This window comes from Leptopilina boulardi, unplaced genomic scaffold (genome assembly GCF_019393585.1).
Source record: "Leptopilina boulardi isolate dan_hultmark-lab unplaced genomic scaffold, ZJU_Lbou_2.1 LbouV2_172, whole genome shotgun sequence".
NCBI lineage: Eukaryota > Metazoa > Arthropoda > Insecta > Hymenoptera > Figitidae > Leptopilina > Leptopilina boulardi.
Window position 1 is genome coordinate 513,673 of NW_026137721.1, and position 23,740 is coordinate 537,412.

Genomic DNA, 23,740 nt, shown 5'->3' on the forward strand with positions numbered 1-23,740 from the left:
TTATTTTTAACTACATTGAAAAGAAAAAAAAAATATAAAATTATTTCAAACCACATTCTTTTTTTAATGTAAATCAATTTTACAATGAAATAAAAATCAATTACTTTGTTTCATTGAAATGAATAAAAAAATACCTATATATACATTATTTTTAAAAGTAAAAATCAAATGCTACAAATTTTTTTACAAAAAAAAAAAAAAAATCGACAAGTATTATTTTTTTTCCCCCAAAAAAAAGATAAAATAAAGAGGAATAAACTATTCTCTGGCATAAAAAATCGGACGTGTACTTTTCAGTGAAATAAAAATATATAAAAAAAAGAAAAAAAAATCCCCGTTACATTTATCTCTCGATTGTGAATCGGATGTCATTTTTTCCGGCTGACAATTAAAATCAAATGGAATATAGATTAAAAATCGATATTGACTCTCGTTAAAAAATTGTACTAAATATTCAAAAACGGAAGCATTTCAGCAAGCAGGATCAGTGTTGAAAATTTTATTTCTTTTTTTTTTTCTCCCGACATGTGAATTTTTTTTGTTTTTTTTGTTGCAAAACGATAATAGTATTCGTGGTCATGTGCTTTTTCGATTCATATACGTCACACATACATATATAGTTGTATATATACGAAATAGTCGCTAAGGTATGCCGGTAAATTTGAGTCAAAGTAGTTGCGCGCAACATCTATCTAGGCAGCCAGAATGCTACGTCCATGTACAACGAAAGCGCATACGTGATCGTTCATAGATTATATACAAGCGAAATGGAGGCATTCACATAGACAGCGTAGTGGCACAATGAATTATTAACTCGACGGTTGGCAAACCGAATAGGACCATGCGTCATACCAAGTTAAAACTAAATTGCTTTCAAGTTTCTAGCTCTTTCGTACAAGTATGAGAGAGGGGCCACATCCTTGTGGCAATGATGTATCGTTTAATAATGTCGCCATTTCATTGTTTTCATTTGCTTATTTAATTGATTGTAAAACTTTGTTGAATAAGTTTATTTTTAGTTAGTCAAATGAACACCAGTCCCTAATCAACGTACGTTTAAATTAGGTTCAATGTTGATTCAAGTATGCTCAATGTGGTTCAAATTTTGTCTAATGGAAGTTCAATATAGGTTTAAAGTAGGACTAATGCAGGTTTAATGTAGGTCTAATGTAGGTTTAACGTAGGTCTAATGTAGTTTCTAATTGGTTTAATATAGGTCAAAGGAGGTCAAAATAGGTACTTTATAGGTCCAAGTAGGTTTAAAGAAGGTCCAAGTATATTTACTTAAAGTCTTTCTTATTTAGGTTCTAATATTTTCAATATAGGTCTTAGTAGGTCAAAATAGGTATCTATTAGGTAAAACGGAGGTCCAAGTAGGTTCAAAATTGATCAAATAATGTTCAATATGGTTTAAAATTTGTGTAATGTAGGTTTAAAGTAGGTAAAAGGTTGTAGGTACCAATTTACCATGTAGGTTCAATATATATATCACAGTAGGTCAAAGTAGGTATCTTGTAGGTCAAACGAAAACTAACATTAAACCAAGTAGGTTTAATGTAGGTCGAATTTTGTTTTATGTAAGTTCAATGTAGATATAAAGTAGGTAAAATAATGTAGGTTCTAATAGTTTTAATGTAGGTCAAAGTAAATTCCTTGTTGGTATAAATAGTATTAATATTTTCAATATAGATCTTAGTAGATCAAAATAGGTAACTTGTAGGTCAAACGGAGGTCCAAGTAGGTTTAAAATTGTTCCAATAATGTTCACTGTAGTTTAAATTTAGCACAATTTAGGTTTATAGTAGGTACTAATAGGTTCAATATAGGTAAAAATAAATCAAACGGAAACAAACATTAAACCAAGTAGATTTAATGTACATCGAATTTTGTTTAATTTAAGTTCAATGTGGGTATAAAGTTGATCAAATAATGTAGGTTCTAATAGTTTTAATGTGGGTCAAAGTAGGTCAATGTAAGTTTCTTGTTGGTATAAATAGGTTCAAATTAGGTACATTTATGTTAATATAAACATATAAGTATAATGTAGATTCTAATAGGTTTATTATAGGTCACAGCAGGTCCAAATAAGTATCTTATAGGTCCAAGTAGGTTTAAAGTAGGTTCAAGTATATTTACTATGGTTTAAAGTACGTCTAATGTAGGTTCTAATATTTCCAATATAGTTCTTAGTAGGTCAAAATAGATAACGTGTAGGTAAAACGGAGGTTCAAGAAGGTTCAAAATTGGTCCAAGAATGATCACTGTGGTTTAAATTTTGTAAAATGTAGGTTTAAAGTAGGTACTAAGGGCAAGTAAGTAACCTACTAAGTAGGTACAGTGACCTACTATGACTTTTATTGAAATAGTTACCTTATAGATCAAACGGAGGTCCAAGAAGGTTTAATGTATGTCAAATTTTGTCTCATGCATGTTCAGTGTATGTATAAATTAGGTCTAATATAGATTTAACGTTGGTCAAATTAGTTCAAAATAAGTACCTTACAGTTCAAAATAGGTTCAAATTAGGTCAAAATAAACTTTAGTAAACCTACATTTACTCTAATGTGGGTTCAATATAGGTGTAAAGTAGATATAATGTAGGTTTTAATAAGTTCAAAGTAGGTAGGATCTTATAGGTCCAAATAGGTTCAAAGTATATTATTCATGTTCAATATAGGTATAAAGTAGGTCTAATTTAGTGTCAATTTGGATCAAAATAGGTACCTTTTAGGTCAAAGTAGGTCAAATATTGTCTAATGTAGGTTTAATATAGGTTTAAAATAGGTCTAATGTAGGTTCCAATAAATTTTCTTTGGGTCAAATTAGGTCAATATAGGTACCTTTAAGATTCAATGGATGTACAAGAAGGTTCAAAGTAGGTTCTAGAATGTTCGATGTAGGTCGATATGTCCTAACAAAAGTCCAAGTAGGTTCAAAATAGGTCAAATTTAGTTAAAATGTAGGTCAAAGAAGGTATAATATTAGTTTAAAGTAGGCTCAATTTTGCTCTAATATGTAGGTTTAATATAAATCCAAGTAGGTCTAATGTAGATCAAAGTATGTCTAATAAAAGTTCAATACAGTTTCAATACAGGTCAATGTACGTCTAGAATTTTCTTAATCTTCATTTGTTAGAATATTATCTCAATTAAAAAATTCATTATTTTTGAAAAAAATTAAAAAAAAAATTAAAATCATCATTCTAGTGATCATTATAAATAAGTTACGTATATACAGATAATATCAATAACATCTCAAGTACGTGACACTTTTTTTTTAATATAAGTTTTAATCATATTTTATATTAAAAAAAAAAAAAAAATTCTCTCTTGGAAAATTGTTGTCACGAATAAAAATAACGAGTTTTTCTGATGCAAGCGTTAGTTTATTTAAGAAATATCCATAATTTGTAAAGTTTCAAGGCAGACATTAAAGAGCAACAAACTTGCAGCTCTTGAAATGGAAGAGCATCCTAAGACACTCTAGACGCGCTTGTACCGATTGAAAGTTCAGCGAAGCAAGTTTAAAGCACTCGTTCGTTAATGTCGATCCTCAAATAAAATGCGAATGACGACGAAGTCGAGCTTTTAATTTTATTTACTTTCAAAACTTGCAAATCAAAAAAAAAAAAAAAGGAACACGATCATCTTGAAAAAAAGTGGCAAACAAGTATATATTACCTGAATAATCTTTAGAGAAAAATTATAATTTTATTGTTAAATTTTTTTAATTGTGAAAATTTTATTTATTCTTATATTTATAGTATAGACTAGTAATTAGTATAGATTAATAAATTTAATTACTCAATTAATTAATTCATTAATGTTAGAGTCTCTATTCAAAAAGTGTCTATACTACTTTATGCTTTGCTTGCCTTTTTTTTTCCTACTACTCTTTAATAAACGCAAAGTTCGAGGGGATAATTTGAGAAAAGACATAATTACTATACGAGACATAGTTACTAATTTAATTGAGAGAACTATAATTAGAGGCTGATTGGTGATCTCGAAGTGGAGTCTTCTAATTGAGAGAAAGAGCCAGAACGAAAGATCTGATAAGAAGAAATTGCCAACTCTTTATATCCTTCGAGATTCTCTTCTTCTCTTTACTTTTATCTTTCTTTTCCTCGCTTTTCCTTCCAATGGAAGGGAATTTTCATTAATGCAAATAATTGGTTATTTTCACAGTTTCCTCGCATTAACATCCAACTTTATTTTCTACTTATATCTATATAGATATAATAATTGTTGATTGTAATTTTTTTAAATCAAATGTTAAATGTAAAAATATTTTCATTTTTAAAATATTATTTTTATATTACGTCACGAAATGAGGTTAACATTTTTTTTCACCATTAGTCTGCTATCCCCCAACGCCGTAAACATTTATTAGTGAACTAGAAAATTTAGAAGTGGGTAAGAAAAATTAATTTTTCATCTAAATATCAAGTGTTTATTTCTCTGGTTCAAATAGATTTGATGGCATTTATACAATGCAGATATAGGTATATTGTTGTTATGTATGATTACAATTAAATGTGTAATGCGATTTATTACACAGTGTGAATTACAAGACTCTTAGATGAGATGCTTAGTGAAACATGCTTTGTCAAGCGCAAGATCTTCTCTCCTACTCGTAATCTACATCTGTAGCGGGTTTCTGTATGAAAATTTACCCTTAGAATCGGTTTGAACTGTCTTCACATGAATTCATAATCAAGTGGATTGTTCCATGAGAAATACCAAGTTTTGCTTCAAAGTTGTATAAAATAAACTTGTCCAACAATAGATCTTCGTTAGTTACTAAGTCTCTCTCTCTCTCTCTCCCTCTCTCAAAATATAACGAATAGCTTCATAAGTTCAAATTATGAGGTGTAATGGAGAGTGTAAATTTCACTTTCTGTCTTGTATCAAGCATAATCTATTTTGATATACTCCATTGTTTAAATGATTACAATTTTAGTTATTTTTTAACATTATTTAACTACTACTTTTTTTTTATTCTTCTTACGTATTTTTTTCTATTTTCCTATGATTAAATTTTCTCGAAACAAAAATCACATGAAATATTAAAATAGAATAAATGAATTTTTAAATCAAATGGTTATTGCATATATATATATATAGAATAGTCGTTGAATTTTGCAAACTAATAAGTACTTGAGTTTTGTGGGTACATTAGATGTCGTTGATACTGAGATGTAGAGAGAAATAATAAGAGAGGAAGAAAGGGAGAGAGAGAGAAAGAGAAAGAGAAGAATGTCTTGAATATCGCATCTACTCAAGCCATAGGAGCTTAAGGAACCGAAAGTAAGAGACTCCCGGGGGAAGATTTAGTGCGTCCCAACCTCTATCGTGTAAGCGTCCCCCCAAATATACTACCTTGAATTCCTATGAGCATTCGCCGCCATTATAAACGCTCGGCAGCTTCTCTTTATCGGGATCGTCCCTCTAGAAACTACGTCCACACGACCATCTAACCGACGATTGCGAATTTCACTCAGTGAATTCTACTTCGAATAACTTTTACGTCTAATACACCTCCACTTGTACTGTCGTTGCAATCCATTCGAGAAGAGTTTTATTTACTCAAGCATCACGCAAATACCTATAAATGCCGATTTTACTGTTTCAAAAAGATTTATTTTTATTTCCACATCGAAAAAAAAACTATTGTTTACGGAAAATGTGTTTTTTTCGCCATTAAAAGGAAGAGATTTATAATTATTATTAATGTTTTTTATTTCCGTCACATAGATGATTTTTACCCTAATTAAATCTTAATTCCGTATTCGAAGTACTAATGCCAAGACTGAATGTATGACTATTCTAGAGATGTTTAGACGGAATGTACTTTAGTAATTCTTTTTTAATGACGTCAAATGAATTGTCGTGATTACTATTTAATGTTTTTTACGACAAAAGTGGAAAATCTGCATAACCCTTTGGTATCGAAGATCTGAAACCTATGCTCCTTGGTTATTTTGGAATCATCATTTTTGTTTTGAACAACTCACCATACCCTTTGGCTGAACTAATTCTCATAGAACTTCCATCTTTAAACTTCTTAAGTAAAGGTTCCTGGGACCATTTTCTGACTGTATTTTGTATAAAAAGTTGCTTGGTTTCTTCCAATCTGCAAACTTGTGATCGGTTTCTCCGCACCTAAAGCACGCAGGCAATCAGTCCTATGCCTTATAATCCCATTCTATATGACGCGACGTAACTTACCGCATCAATGACACCAATTCTCAAGCAGGCAGTTTATAAAACCTACTTTAATGCGTGCCTTAATTCCTCCAGCCTGTTCGCTTCATTTAGGCGCGACAACAACCAAAAGTTTCATGCTTCGCCGGTTGGATCCTAGGACCATCATCTTACTAATTTTCTGCCTTTTTGGGAACATCTGCTAACACTAGTTTAACCTTCCTCTACCTGGGTAAGGATACAATCAAATGGATTAGTCGATTAGCGGATCAGACGTCGACGATCCAAAATGCAGGCTTTTGCGATAAAGTAACATTTGCCGCGAGAGACTAAATCTTGATTGGTTGAAGTTTAATTCGCTAATCAGGTCCATGTGCCTGTACTCTAAAAAAATCCAAGTCGCATACCTCAAGTGTGACCCTACGAACCACCGACTGCACATTACCCATGTCTCCGAATGACTTAGTAACATCCGCGTTTAAAGCCTACGTGTTGAAGTCGTCTCCGATTTTAATTAGAACGTCTCGCTTTTTGTAGCTCCTGCTCCTACGACTGTTTTGTTGCTGCTATCTGGTTTGACTTTTCTTTGAAATTTCTTATGTGTTTTTACCTTTTACGAATCGGATAACCATCATCGATTCTGTTGTCTCTTTTTTCGGCAGACTAGAACGTTATGGCTCCGTTGTCTTAACGTCCATTTTCTTTAAAGGTTCTTTCTTCTTTTTCTTTTTTGCTCTTTTCGGTTCGAGTCTTCTTCTCGATTATCTTCAACGAAGTAGATAGAGCTCTAAATCGTCAGCTGATTACTTTGCTCCTTCAAAGACGGTTTGTTTCTGATGGACATTAAATTTTTGAATAATCAATTAATCTAAGTCAGCAGAAGTAGTAGATAAAGTGGATAGTTATTTTGCAGCATTTAGTACTCGTTTCCAGTTTGACGTAATTAGAAAAACGTTATTTACTCCTTTTCCGAGATTATAGTATTCTGTACCACAGTAACAATAAAACTACAGTAATATATTTCAAATAGATACGATTGTTTCGTAACTGTCTTTTTGTCAATTGAGCCGCCGGAAAGTAAAAGGGCGCATAAAATTTGTACGGCCGTTCGAGTTGGCCCCTGACGCTTGAAAAATCGATTTAAAAAAAAACTTTTTTTTTTATTACTACATTACTGGAAATTTTATTCCGCATCTTTTTTCTTCTATGAAAAAAATCTCTATCTTTTTCGGTTTTCGAGTAAATCGAAAAAAACTGGATTTTTAAAAAACACAAGTTTAATTAAATTTTTCACTTTAACTCGCTCTAAAAAACAAAGTTATAAATATTTTTTGACAAAATTTACAGGAATTACAGTTTAAACTATTCTTAAAACGACAAACTTTGTAAGAATGTGATTTTTTTATTTCGAAAAAAGTTATGAATTTTTTTGTTTCACAGTGACAAATTTACGTTTCCAAATTTTCAAGGGCTTCGTTTATCTGAAAAATTTTCAGTCAGTGAAAACTTATCCCGAAAAAAATGTTCACTAGGGTCTTACAAACATTTTTGTAAAATATTTTTGCAATTGGAATAGCCGTTTACGAAATATTATTGAAAAACTATTTTTCGTCAAACGCGCGCGAGTAAACATAAACGACCTTGGCAGCCATCGCTGAGTACTAGCCGGCTCTACACAAACGGGAAGTTTTTGACTCGCGCGCGTTTGACGAAAAATAGTTTTTCAATAATATTTCGTAAACGGCTATTCCAATTGCAAAAATATTTTACAAAAATGTTTGTAAGACCCTAGTGAACATTTTTTTCGGGATAAGTTTTCACTGACTGAAAATTTTTCAGATAAACGAAGCCCTTGAAAATTTGGAAACGTAAATTTGTCACTGTGAAACAAAAAAATTCATAACTTTTTTCGAAATAAAAAAATCACATTCTTACAAAGTTTGTCGTTTTAAGAATAGTTTAAACTGTAATTCCTGTAAATTTTGTCAAAAAATATTTATAACTTTGTTTTTTAGAGCGAGTTGAAGTGAAAAATTTAATTAAATTTGTGTTTTTTAAAAATCCAGTTTTTTTCGATTTACTCGAAAACCGAAAAAGATAGAAATTTTTTTCATAGAAGAAAAAAGATGCGGAATAAAATTTCCAGTAATGTAGTAATAAAAAAAAAAGTTTTTTTTTAAATCGATTTTTTAAGCGTCAGGGGCCAACTCGAACGGCCGTACAAATTTTATGCGCCCTTTTACTTTCCGGCGGCTCAATTGAAGTACGATTAGGAAATGGTATATCTCAATAACTATGATCTTCTTTGAAAACTACATTACTATGTTGCATATCGTAACTGGAAGTTGGCAGCAATTGGCGATACCAAAGTAAATAACAGTAGTGTGACGTTTCCCAAAGAGAGCTTTTGGTTCATGGTGCGCCGTGTAGGAGCGATGAGAGCAATGGAATACGTATTTCCATGCTTTCAGGTTTCTCTGTGTATAATAAATAATCCGCTGCCTGGTCAACCTCCCCCCCCTCTTTTTCTCTCGTCCTCTCCCGCATAATATAGCAGTTTATCAATGGCGTCGCTTAACGTTGCTTCGTAAAGGTGGTTAGAAATCCAGACTCGCATTGGTGGTGGTTATACCGAAGGGAAGAGCAAGGAAAAGGGATGAAAAAGAAGGGTTGTATATCCCCTTCCTCTCTTACACACACTTACACTCACTCACTCTCTCTCTCTTTCCCTCGCTATCTCTCTTTTCCGCCTCACGTATAGAAGAGAAAATGCTGCTGCATGTTTTGGTATGGATCGAGCTCGACCAACCCCCAAGTTCCATTCCGGATGATTGGTTGCCTACTTCGCAAAATAACGTCGCAGAGACTTGACTTTTCTTTTCGCGAGAACTTTTGTCCCACGCGACAACCTGGCAAGCATCGCCGAACAATTCATCTGCGGAATATTCGACCAATACTCCCGTTGCTTTTAAAGAATTTCAAAATAAATTTTACTATTTTTTACTATTTGGTTTGGTTTTTTGATGGTGGTTTTTTTTAAAGTCTATTTATGTGCTAAACGCTGTTGATAAATTTAAAAAAAAAGAATTGATCTTGAAAAGCAAGGTCCAAGTTTTAATTTTCATATATAAAAATCGATCTTTTTTTCTTTAGCTATATCTATAGAATGCTTGACTCATTGGTGTAGTTACTTGTAAAGTTACTGACGGTATAATGAAATTATAAAAAAGATTCATTCTTATAAAAGATTTATCCTATCAGGGATTTACCTTATTAACTAATGGTAAAACAGTATATTGTAGATATAAAAAGTTACCGATATACACAAAACTACCTTTTTGACTCATGATAAAACAGGAAAATGAAGATATAAAAATATTACCGAGTAACAGGGATCTATCTTACCGACTGATGGTAAAACAGTATATTGTATATATTAAAAGTTACCGACAGACACAAATATAACTTTTCCGCTGATGGTAAAATTGAAAAATAAAGATATAAAAATTACCGGCTTACAGAGATCTATCTTAACAACTGATGGTAAAGCAGTATATGGTAGATATAAAAAATTACCGACTTACACAAATATACCTTTTTGACTCATGGTAAAAGAGGAAAATGAAGATATAAAAATTACCGACTTACAGGAATCTACCTTACCGATCGATGGTAAAACAAGAAAAGAAAGATATAAACCTTACCAGTTTACAGGAATCTACCTTATCGGTTAGAAACCAAAAACTTAGACCTAAAAAACTGTAAATAGTATTTTAACTGAAAATAATAAATTTTTCTTAGTTTTTATGATGAATTTGAAAAAAAATATATTTTCAGTGAAAGTAAACGTAAAATTACATGGAATGTCCCATAAGTGAAAAATAATATTTAAATTTAAAAATTATAATTTCACAATAATTTTAAATGTGTCGGAAGGGATTTTGAAATTTTATTACCTTTATACCTGCATACCGAGCTGTGTGTTTACATTGCAATACAAAAGGTTACCCTCAGCCAATAGTCATAATAATAATAATGTAGATGCGGGGAAATCACAAAGATAATTTAATCAGTTGCAATTCGTGTATTGACCTGTTTGAACATGATCAAATCTTTTAATTTGTAAACGAAAAAATTTTTAAGTGTAAAACTACTTTTTTTTAATTTTAATGAATTTTTAGTTCCGGGAGTGTTCGAAATTTTTTAAAATCGCGATCGTTTAAAACTTTAGGGAAAGTATTTTGTTTCTTAATAATTTGAAAACGTGATTACGGGAGTGTTCGAAATTTATTAAATCGCGTGTGTGACGCATCTCATCGTTCAAAATATATGATACATCGGTTAAAGGCTAAGGTTAGAGATATATATTTTTTATATATAAATAATAATTATGTGCAATTGTTTTTCTACTAAAAAATTTTAATAATAAATATATTAAAATTCTCCAATTTTCAAAATTCCATAACTCGAAAATGGCTTGCTAAAAAAATTTGATAAAATTCATAGAAGCTAGTCTCAATTAGTACTAAAAGAAAAAAAAATCGGAGATGCAATTGCAGATGAACTTTCACTTTCGCGTGGAACACATCATACATATAATAAAACATTTTATAGATTACTTCTATTGCTAGACACATTGAACAAAAAAGAAATATAAATAGTTGATAGGAAATTTTAAATTATGACAGTAAACAATTATTTACTGACACGTCTAAGTCTTGAGTAAAGTTTAATCGTAAAAGTTTTACACTCCGACGATCAAAATGGAGCACACAAAACTGCCAACAGAAAATAGCAAGTCTCTCTCTCTCTCTCTCTCTCATTTTTTCTCTCCTTTTCCTGTTGTTAAAAAAAGATACGTTCACTTTTAATAAGTAAAGAATATCGACATTTTATTTTTAAATAAAGTTAAGGAAAATTCTTGAAAAAAATATTGTTTTTTTAACACATTTTTTATGGAAATAATTAATATTTTTTTTTTTATATAAAAAAAAAGTTCTTTAACAAGAAAGACCGTTGGTAAATTGATGAGGAAGGATTGTATGTAACGTGCATTTATATTCTTGAGGAGCGATGCACCTGCTGTATAATAAATACGATAATATATCATCCCACCCTCATCTCGTCTCTAGTGGCGAAGCTGTTATAAAAAAGGAAATCCTCTGGTCAGAATGAAAAAAATGGCAGGTCCCAAGTGAAAAAAAGAAATGCTTTTTTAAATAAAGTAACGCTTTATCGTAATAATGTTACTTTCACGTTATTTATTAACTTAAAAAAAAAAAATTAAGTTACCGTCAACCCGGGGTAATTGTATAAAAAAAAAATTCTGTTTTTTCTATACTTACTTTTGAAGAGTTCCTATATAAATTAGATGACAAAAATAAAATTTTACCGAAGTTACCAAAAACTTAGTCATGTGTATATTACCCCCCGTTGATGGGGTTATTTATAACCATCAAAGTTTGTTCATTTATGAAATATAGACTAAATTTTTTTTTTTTATTCATCTATCTATGTAACCACTATGATTTGTAGTAGTTAATATTTTTTTGCTAAGTATGATTAACTGTCAACACCCTATACAGTATTATAACTTGCAATTAATGTAAATTTTAACAAATCAGCTTGGTTCTTTGGATAACGCTTCCGATTCGAGTACGAAAGGTTCAGAGTTCGATTCCCACTATGGAGATTTTTTTTAAAACAGTCTTTCATTATTACATTGTAATAATACGTCTACATTACGTGCAATATTACATGTTAACATTAACAAAATATTATTTAAATATTACAAGTAATATCACAGTAATACTACCAAAATATTACCTCAATTATACATGTAATGTCATGGTAATATTACTAAAATATAACATCATTATTAAATGTAATATTTTACCTCAATATTACGTGTAATATCATGATACAAAATACTATCTCACTATTACTGTGTAATATTATCTCAACATTACACGTTAATTTTACCGATATAATACCCTGAAATTACATGTAAAATCACTGTAATATTACAAAAAGATTACCTTTATATTACATGTAATATCACTGTAAAACTACTAAAATATTATCTCAATATTACATGTAATATTACCTAAAGCTTAAATGTAATATTATATCAAAATCATATATGATATTACTTCAATAGTACAAATAAAATCATTAAAATAACTATTAAAATATTAAATATCAAATATTAAAATATTAAATATTAAGATATTAATATTATTATTATTATATTTAAAAATATTAAATTTTACTAAATATTACTGTGTAATATTACTTAATCATTACGGTGTAAAATTACCTCAATATTACATGTAATATCACGGTAATATTACGCGATAATATTAAGGTAATATTTTGATAGTATTTCAGTGATTTTATATGTATTACTGGAGTAATATCACATGTAATATTGATATAATATTACATTTAATCTTGAGGTATATAATATTAAGATAATATTTTTATAATATTACCGTGCTATTACATGTAGTATTGAGGTAATATTTTGGTAATATTACCGTGATATTACATGTATTATTGAGGTAATATTTTGGTAATATTCCTGTGATATTACATGTATTATTGAGGAAATATTTTAATAGTATTACAGTGATATTACATGTAATATAAAGGTAATCTTTTTGTAATATTACAGTGATTTTACATGTAATATCAGGGTATTATATCGGTAAAATTAACGTGTAATATTACCTAAAGATTAAATGTAATATTATATCAAAATCATATATGATATTACTTCAATAGTACAAATAATGTCATTAAAATAACTATTAAAATATTAAATATTAAAATATTAATAATATTATTATTATATTTAAAAATATTAAATATTACTAAATATTACTGTGTAATATTACCTCAATATTACATGTAATATCACGGTAATATTACGCGATAATATTGAGGTAATATTTTGATAGTATTTCAGTGATTTTATATGTATTACTGAAGTAATATCACATGTAATATTGATATAATATTACATTTAATCTTGAGGTATATAATATTAAGATAATATTTTAATAATATTACCGTGCTGTTACATGTATTATTGAGGTAATATTTTGGTAATATCATCGTGATATTACATGTATTATTGACGTAATATTTGCTAATATTCCCATCATATTACATGAATTATTGAGGTAATCTTTTGGTAACATTCCTGTGATATTACATGTATTATTGGGGTAATATTTTGGTAATATTCCTGTGATATTACATGTATTATTGAGGAAATATTTTAATAGTATTACAGTAATATTACATATATTATTGAGGTAATATTTTGGTAATATTACCGTGATATTACATGTAATATAAAGGTAATATTTTGTTAATATTACCGTGATATTACATGTAATATAACGGTAATAAATAAATTTGAGATTGCAACTTAATTATAATTTAGTTAAACAAAACAAGCGAAAAAATCACTAAAGCCTATTAGTTGCAAATACAAATAAATAACAACAATAACAAGAACAACGAAAAAAAGAAACAAGACTTGAAAGATCAATATTTTTTAATTAGACGCTCAGGTGCTTTAAGTTTTGCTCCTGGCCTGAGCACCCGGATTAATTTTCGTGTTTTCGCCTCAACATCTATCTCGTTGGTGGATTCCGATAGATTTTGCTTTAAAAGTAATGATATTTAACTGTTATTTACTTGGCGAGCTGACCCAATTTTCAAAGGGATTACTTTGACCATTGGTTGAAACTCGAGTATTAGTAGTTTCGATTCCAACGGTCTCTGAGTCCAGAAATCAACTCGGACTATTTACACTAGTGTTTTGGTTTGCTTGTTCAATTCAATTGGAGAAACATGCTATGAGCATGTCAGCATTTATCTCGAGCTCCACATTTACCGTGTTCAAAATCTTGTAAATCTATCATCAAAAGAACCGACATTCGTTCACATTTTATTTTTCGCGAATATTCTCGGGGGAAAAAAAAAAAAAAAAATTTCATTATAAATGTCGAATTTCCCAATAAAACGAAATTTTTAAAATCACTCTTTCTATCCATTTCACCAATTCTCTTTGATCTTGAATTTAATTTAAATTTAATTTCGAATTACACATATTTAATATGTATAAATGAATTTCTATTTCTTTCGGTTAATTTTTTTTTTTTTGAGTTGATTATATTATTTATTTCAGGTGAATTATTTTGTTAATTATTTTATTTTTTTGTTCATTTGAAAATACAGGGAAAAAAATCATTATCTGGAACAGCGATATGTTTCTCTAGAGTAGCGAAAACTTTCGTAATTTTAGTGAAACATATCGTTGTTTCAGGTGAAGATTTTTTTCCGTGTAGAAGGTTCAAAATTTAAATTTTGAGCAGTTGTTTTGTTTTCTATTTGGAATATGTTCAGTGGCGCCCCCTGAATCTACTTTACCGACGAAACATAGATTGGAAACTCTTACGATAAATTTTAGTTTTACATGTGAATTTCGGTCATATAAAAATTCGAGTATGTAAACGTGTGGCAATTTGAAAATTCTAACAAAAGTTAATAAATAATTTAAATGTTAAAAAATACACATTTAAGCAAAAGAAATAACTAAAATATTTATGTTTTCTTTCTGATAATTAAAGTGCTAAAAAATTCCTATTTTTAATTATTTATGTTCTGTATAATAATAAAATACAGAATTTTTTCTATTTAAAAATTTTCTTTTTTTATAAAATTTTAAAAACCACACTTTATTTTTTCTCCGAATTTCCATCTAAATCTACCTTACCGACGTAACATAGATTGAAAACTCACGTATGAATAATTCAGATAACAGTAATAATAAAAAAATATCAGATGAAAATTTCATTACAAATAGAAAATTATTTTTTTTTTCAAAATAAAATTCTCTGTCACGTAGAAAATATTATTTTTATATTAAAATCCGGTTATAGAGAAATTAATTTTTTTTTTTTTTTTTAATATTTTATTCCAACAATGTTCAATAATGTACAAAAATAAAATGAAATACATGAAATATCAATACAGGAGAAAACAGATTTCCACCCGGATGTATTAAATAAAATGGTAATATTAAAACAAAAACAAAAATGAAATAAAAAAATATGCAAAAGTCGTGAGACCTGAATAGATATTTGGTTTATTTCACATTTTAAATTCACCAATACTGATAAATTTAACAAAATAAAAAAAAAGGAATAACAAGAGAGAGAGAGAGAAAGAAAAATTGTTTTATAATTCTTTAATATGATTCCATTTCGGTGGTATTTTTAATCCATTCAATGAATCAATGTAAATAATAAACAACCTTTTTTTTAAATGTATACTACCGTTTTAATTGCTCTTGGCATATAGAATTTTTTTAAAAATAAATTTTCAATATAAGTATGCAATATTTAATAATGGCTTCCGTTTCGATCGTTATTAATTTTCAAAAAATAGTTTATATAATTCAGAGTTTAATTTACGAGACGAAGAATGATTTGTTATTTAATAAGGTGGTCAATTACATATATACACATAATCTGATTTATAAATTATTTTCTATTTCTTTTATTTAAAGCGTTTTTATTAGAACATAGAGAAATATTTATTTTTGTATTATAAAATACTAGCCACATTGTTCTAAAAAATTTGAATGTAATTCAAATTTAATTTAATTTGTGCAGTAAAATTTTTTTTTTTTTTGCCAAAATGATAAATTAAAACTCAAATTCTAGCCCTAATTATCATTTTTCGATAAAAAAATTTAGTAGCACAAATTGTCACTAAAATTATTTATTTTTTTTTTTTTTTGACAAAACAAAAATACTAAGTTTCAAGTCTTTTAAACCCTTGATAGTCGATGGCCCATATATGTCCAAAAAAAGTCGTGCCTCCATTGTGATTTTGGACATATATATATCCACATTACAAAAAAAAATACTAAACACAATTCGATTTGAGTGTCAATGGATATTCTAAGGTTTTCGGGGTCGCTGAATCCGAATTTGAGGTCAGATTTAAAAAATTCAAAATGGCGGACCCAGTATGGCGGAAAAAATTAAAATTGATTCGATTCATTTAAAATTCGGTACTCGGGGATTTTCGGGGTCGCTGAATCCAAATTTGGGGTTAGATTTAAAAAATTAAAAAGGGCGTATCCAATATAGCGGAAAAATTTTAAATTGATACCGAATTTTGAACGATTCGAATCAATTTTAAATTTTTCCGCCATATTGGGTGGTCATATTGGGTCCGCCAATTTGAATTTTTAAAATCAGACATCAAATTTGGATTCAGCGACCCAAAAAACTTTTAATACAATGATATGTTATATTTTTGGAAACTTTTTTTTTGGACCATTTTGGGCCCACAAACGATTTTTCTACTAGACTGCAAAGGGGTTAAATTTAGTGCCATTATTCTTATACTTGTGCAGACAATAGCGCCATGAATTTTTGATGATTCATTCTATATAAATATAAATGGCATTTTTAACAGTTAACAAGATATACTTAACCTAAAAATTATATTATACATTTAATTTCATAAACTCTCGCAAATCAACTTCGGGAAATAACATTAATTATTGATGAAAATTTGAAATAATAATGATTCGACTCTGCTTTTCAGAAATCTAATAATACTGTATAATATTGAATATATATATTGGAATTGTGTAAATTTTAAACGAGGTGAAAATTTCAACTTTAAATCTTTTTGGTGATAAGAAACTCGATAAAAAGAAAAGGATATAAAAATAGTTTGAAAAAGACAGTGCAATGTATATATTAATAATGATGATAATAATAATAATAATAATAATAATAGTGGTTAGAATAAAGTGAGAGCGCTGCTTCATAAGAGCCATTTTACCAAGGTTTCCTTCATATGTATGCTAATCAGCCGCAGGGCTGAATTTATTATGCGAATTACGTGTAAACGCTCTCTCCTAAGGAGTTTAGACAGAGTTAAATTGCCCTCCGCGATCCAACAACCTACACTCATCCTTCCAGACGCCGATTTTCGAGTGGATAATTGAATTTTACCCCAAACTAACGCTACTTTATAATTAACCCGCGTTTCATTCTAATTACCTATGTCCGGTACGCCTAATTTAGTATACAGGGTGATTTTTATGTTCCGGACCCCCAAAATATCTTGAAAGGAAATAGTTTTTGAGAAAAATGTTGTATACAAAAGTTGTCAGGTTGAAAAAAATCTATTAAATTGTATAATTAAAAAACGGGCCCAGGGCCTTATGTGGGCCCTACAGACAAAAAAGTAAATTTTTTAAATGGAACCAAGTATTTTCAAACTCAGATTCTTGTAGTCAGTGATTTCCTCTTTTCAGACATGTGGTAACTTGTGGGCCCAAAGTTAAATTTGGGCCCAAAATTCGATTTTTTGTGGTTTTAAAGGTGATTTTAGTGTAACTTAGTTCCAAGGGGTTTTCGGGGTCCCTGATTACGAATATGAAGTCAGTTTTTAAAAATTTTCAATAACGGACCCAAAATGACTAATTAAAAATGAAAAAAATTAAGGAAAATTATGAAACTTCTTATTTTAGACTTACTTAGCCTGCTAATTGTTAATTCAATGTTACTTTTATTGCTGTTAATTTAGCATCATAAAACTAGGGGTAAAATAATTAATAGATTTTTTCAAATTTTAATATTTAGGGGCTTATAAGGCCCAAAATTAGATTTTCTTAGGTTTTAAAAGTGATTTTAGTGTGACTTAGTTTCGAAAGGGTTTCCGTGGTCCCTGATTACGAATCTGAAATCAGTTTTTAAAAATTTTCAATAACGGACCCAAAATGACTAATTAAAAATGAAAAAAATTAAGGGAAATTATGAAACTTCTTATTTTAGACTTATTTAGCCTTCTAATTGTTAATTAAATGTTACTTTTATTGCTTTTAAATAAGTATCATAAACCTTGGGGTAAAAAATTAGATTTTTACAAATTTTAAATTTAGGGGCTTATAAGGCCGAAAACTAGATTTTCAGTGGTTTTAAAAGTTATTTTAGTGTGACTTAGTTCCAAGGGGTTTTTGTGGTCCATGATTACGAATCTGAAATCAGTTTTTTAAAATACAAAAAAGCGGACCCAGAAATACTGATTGGAAATTAAAAAAAATAAGGGAAATTATGAAACTTCTTATTTTCAACTTATTTAGCCTTCTAATTGTTAATTCAATGTTACTTTTATTGCTTTTAATTTAGTATCATAAACCTTGTGGTAAAAAATTAGATTTTTACAAATTTTAAATTTAGGGGCTTATAAGGCCCAAAACTAGATTTTCAGTAGTTTTAAAAGTTATTTTGTGTGACTTATTTCCAAGGGTTTTTTTTGGTTCTTGATTAAAAATCGGACATCAGTTTTTAAAAATTCAAAAAAGTGGACCCAAAAAGACTGATTGAAAATGAAAAAGACTGAAAATTTTTTTTTTAATTTTCTCTATGTAATGTGCAAAAATGTCCAAAAAATTTTGGCATTTTATTTAATACTTTCCTTACAATAAAAGTTTTAAAACGTGTCTTTTTTCAATTCTAAACCCATAAGCTCCCAAAATTTTAATTTGAAAAATAAACCAATCTTCTTTTTTGCCCCCAAAGGATAGTAAATTTAGAGCTGTGTAAAAGTAACATTAAGATAACAAGTAAAATGCTAAATAGGTCTAAAATAATAAATTTCATAATTTTCCTTAATTTTTTTTATTTTTAATCAGTCATTTTGGGTCTGCTATTTTGAATTTTTAAAAACTTATTTTAGATACGTAATCAAGAAGCCCGAAAACCCATCGGAACTAAGTTACACTAAAATGAATTTAAAAAGTAATCAGGGAACCCAAAAACCCCTTAGAACTAATTTACACTAAAATCCCCTTTAAAACCACAAAAAATCGAATTTTGTTGATTAAAAATGAGTTTTAACACAACTAAAAACAGAATTTTCAGCCTTAAAAGCCCCTAAACCCTTCGAAACTAAGTCACACTAAAATCACTTTTAAAACCTAAGAAAATCTAATTTTGGGCCTTATAAGCCCCTAAATATTAAAATTTGAAAAAATCTATTAATTATTTTACCCCTAGTTTTATGATGCTAAATTAACAGCAATAAAAGTAACATTGAATTAACAATTAGCAGGCTAAGTAAGTCTAAAATAAGAAGTTTCATAATTTTCCTTAATTTTTTTCATTTTTAATTAGTCATTTTGGGTCCGTTATTGAAAATTTTTAAAAACTGACTTCATATTCGTAATCAGGGACCCCGAAAACCCCTTGGAACTAAGTTACACTAAAATCACCTTTAAAACCACAAAAAATCGAATTTTGGGCCCAAATTTAACTTTGGGCCCACAAGTTACCACATGTCTGAAAAGAGGAAATCACTGGCTACAAGAATCTGAGTTTGAAAATACTTGGTTCCATTTAAAAAATTTACTTTTTTGTCTGTAGGGCCCACATAAGGCCCTGGGCCCGTTTTTTAATTATACAATTTAATAGATTTTTTTCAACCTGACAACTTTTGTATACAACATTTTTCTCAAAAACTATTTCCTTTCAAGATATTTTGGGGGTCCGGAACATAAAAATCACCCTGTATATATATATCATCATTTCACAATTCTCACATTAGCTTAATTTACTGTTTTCATTTTGTAATTTTCAAAATTCACTGGATTTCTAACCTCAAAGTTTTGCTTTTTACACTGAGAAAACTGGATAATACAATTAGGATAATAAAAAAATAGTTAATACGTATACTAATTAATACCATTTATAGAGGCTGGCTACACCGAGAGCCAATCAGAAGGGTTAAATTTAATCCTCTGGCGCACTAAACAAGTGGACTAAATGTTGCGACTGCGCAGAATGTTTGTGTACATCTGCGACCATGGTTGCAATAGAAAAGGTTTAAAAAGTTCGCTGGCTTTGGTGACCACGTGGTCGCCTTTACTAACCTGTCGCTATCGCAACCATGGTCGCAGATGTATACAAACATTCTGCGCAGACGCAAAATTTAGTCCACTTGTTTAGTACGCCAGAGAATTAAATTTAACACTCCTGATTGGCTCTCGATGTAGCAAGCCTCATAATATACATTAACCAGCTTTTATTATTCAAAAATAATACCAGTTATGAATAATAGATTGTAAATTTTAAATTCCAAAATCAATTAAACTTATTATTTGCAATTATTACCAATAGTAATGGTTCTGTTTGTTTATTTGTTCAAGACATTCAGTGACAGTTCTTAAGGCCAGGTCCAAGTGAGGCAGCGCCATCTACATTGATACTAAAATTTTGGAAAATTTTCAACAGCCTTTTCTTGAAAACAAGATGGTAAAATACTTCTTCCTTTATGGATAATTGATTATTGGCAAGATATATACCAGCTAAAACTTTTTTTGAGTTAAAATAATGAAAAAAATTTCATGTCGATAAATTAAATATGAGCACTTTTTTCACAAAAACTGTAACAGTACTTTCTCAGAAATTACAATCAAAAATGCAATTTCCATTTGGAAAATTAATAAACGCTAAAAAATACACGACCTAAGATTTACCAATCACGAAAATAACAAAAATAAATTTTATTAAATATTTAACATATTGTGACAGCCCTTTGGTAGATTATGTATTTCAGGTGGTTAGCAACAGCGCCAATCTCCTCCTTTCGGCAAAACCGCGAAACGTCTGGTGACATATATAACCTGCCAAACGGCTGTCATAATGAGTAAAATATGTTATGTTAAAATACTTTTTTTTTGTTATTTTCGTGATTGGTAAATCTTAGGTCGTGTATTTTTTAGCGTTTATTAATTTTCCAAATGGAAATTGCATTTTTGATTGTAATTTCTGAGAAAGTACTGTTACAGTTTTTGTGAAAAAAGTGCTCATATTTAATTTATTGACATGAATTTTTTTTCATTATTTTAACTCAAAAAAAGTTTTAGCTGGTATATATCTTGCCAATAATCAATTATCCATAAAGGAAAAAGTATTTTACCATCTTGTTTTCAAGAAAAGTCTGTTGAAAATTTTCCAAAATTTTAGTATCAATGTAGATGGCGCTGCCTCACTTGGACCTGGCCTTAAATAAAAGGGGGCGCATGATTATCTCATAAAAATCATTAGCTAGAATTTTCATTTTTCGAATTAGTATTTGAATTACTCTCTTTGTAAACGAAATTTTATTTAACATTAGTTTTTAGGTACCGAATTTTAATTTAAGGTGACATTACAGTTCAAAACGGGGAAAAAGAAGGCTTTTTTAGGCTCTGTATTTCTAAAAAAGACCATGAAATTTATTCAGAAATTTTTGTTTACATGTTATAAATAACTTATTGAAGAATATGTAAAAAAAAAAAATGTTTTCACTTGTAGTCCACGATGGCGGTGATGTACAACATTTTTAAAAAATGTTCATTTTTTCATAGGGGGGGGGGGGGGATCGATTTCGAGATTTCTACAACATATGTGTCCTGACGCGGTGAAAGGGACCTTACGGTTCCAAAGCAAATTTTACAGGAGAGGCGCTCGAAGTGTAGCACGAAAATAGACATTTGAGTAGTGGGGACGTACAACTGCAAATCAGCACCACTGCTCACCACTACAACGCTACACTCATATGTTTGTGAGCATGCTACCTTCGTGCATCTTCGGCTCTACCATATCTTGTACCTCCCTACTCTTTCTAAGCTCTGATGTAAACATTGCCCTGGGCCCGGCAAATGGATTCATTTTCTATTAAAGTTAATCGATTAATTTTGATTGACAAAATAATACGTAAATAACTTGAAATATCTTGTTCGGATTTGTCGGATTAATTAGATGAGGGCGAGCTGATTAAGAAGCATCTCCATTTTTAAAAGTAATTTTGTGGTTATAAAAGTTGGATTTTTGACAGAAGTGGGGACAGACATTGAATCTATGTGTCAGTGGCCCAGAAGGTGGCGCCAATTCTAGCTAGTGGCCGCTGCTGAACTAACTTACCCCAAATTACTCCACTTTAAATCTTTAATAAAATAATTTCCTCACAATATTATTGCAAAAATAATATTCCTCTATTATTCCTCCAAATGCCAACTCGAAATACTTTATCCTTTAAAGATGAGAAGAAATTTACGAAACCCCTTTTTGACAATGTTTAAACATTTTTTTAATAATTATTTATTAATTCTCTGAAAATCGTTGTTATCAAATAAAATTAATTTTTATTATTTATTTTATCAACAGAGAAATTTTCAATTTTTACTTTTCTTACAACAGTAAAAATAACATTACTTTTGCTGTATAAATAAGTTATATGTCTTGAATTTAAAATATAAATTATTATTATTATTATACATTATTAAAATAATGAAAATCTAATAAATTGTTTATTGCAATTTTACTGGCTTTAATATGAGATAAATCCATTTTCCGGGCCCAGCGCAATGTATACATCAGAGCTTACATTAGAACTAGTGGGGAGAGACAAGAAATGGTAGAGCCGAAGATGCACGAAGGAAACACGCTCACCGATATACGAGGGTAGCGTCGTAGTGGTGAGCAGTGGTAGTGGTTTTGCAGTAGCCACGAGGCGCCCGAGAATACGCGGAAAAGTACTTATGTTTAAAGCTATATAACACAATAAGTATTTGAAGGAGACAAATTTTAATTGTTGGAAATGAAAAAGCAACTCAAAAACTATCGATTGGTATAAAAAAATAAAAATCGATTTATTTAATCATAAGGTCCCTTTCACCGCGTCAGGACACATATAGAGACATAAAATAAAAAACATTTTCTTCGTTAGATATTTCTCTATAGATCGAACCTCAAAAACTAGAAAATTTTGTTTTCCCTTTTTTTCTATAACAGAAATTCTGAATAAATTGTTTTTTTTCAAGTTTTAGGAAAAACGTACCCTAAAAAAATAGAAAGTGACGAAAATCCGTTTTTTTGTAATTCGAACTTTTCAAAATTTGTTTAATTAGACAATTTTTAATTATAAGTATATATAATAAAAGAAAAATCATTTTTTTTTTAAATTAAATGAAATTTTTGTTTTATATATACCAAAAGAAACGGTCTATCCTTCGTCTAATTTTCGTTAAAGCTCAAAGGAACATTTCATCCCCATATATGCAACTTTCGTCTTAATTTTTAAAATCACATTCCTTTCGTTTGTTATTCCGTTTCATCATTATATAATATTCGTTTGATAACATATTCTCTTATCTAATTCATCTTTTCTTTCCTTATAAAGAGGAAAAAAGTTTGTCAATAATTCAAAATCTAATCAATCAAAAATTACGTATTGTAAAAGTTAAAATATTTTTGATTTAGAAAAATTAATTTTTTTTTTATTTTAGAAAAATTTTTGATATGTAAGCATTTATTTTTCGTCAAGGTATAATTATGCATTAGAATGTGAAATAATATTTATAAATTATTGTTTAATAATATTTTAAAAATTATTATGAAATAATACTTTTAAAATTAATATTGAATAATATTTTTGAAATTATTACG

At 29.1% G+C, this 23,740-nt stretch overlaps 1 long non-coding RNA gene across 1 annotated transcript in view; it reads left to right on the forward strand.

Annotated features, from left to right (window-relative positions):
* Positions 1–22,939, forward strand: part of LOC127277649 (uncharacterized) — a 90,752-nt gene extending 67,813 nt beyond the window's left edge. Inside the window, exon 2 of the long non-coding RNA XR_007842388.1 lies at positions 22,174–22,939. This is a non-coding gene — a long non-coding RNA (uncharacterized LOC127277649). The remainder of the gene's footprint in view (positions 1–22,173) is intronic.
* Positions 22,940–23,740: the final 801 nt, after the last annotated feature.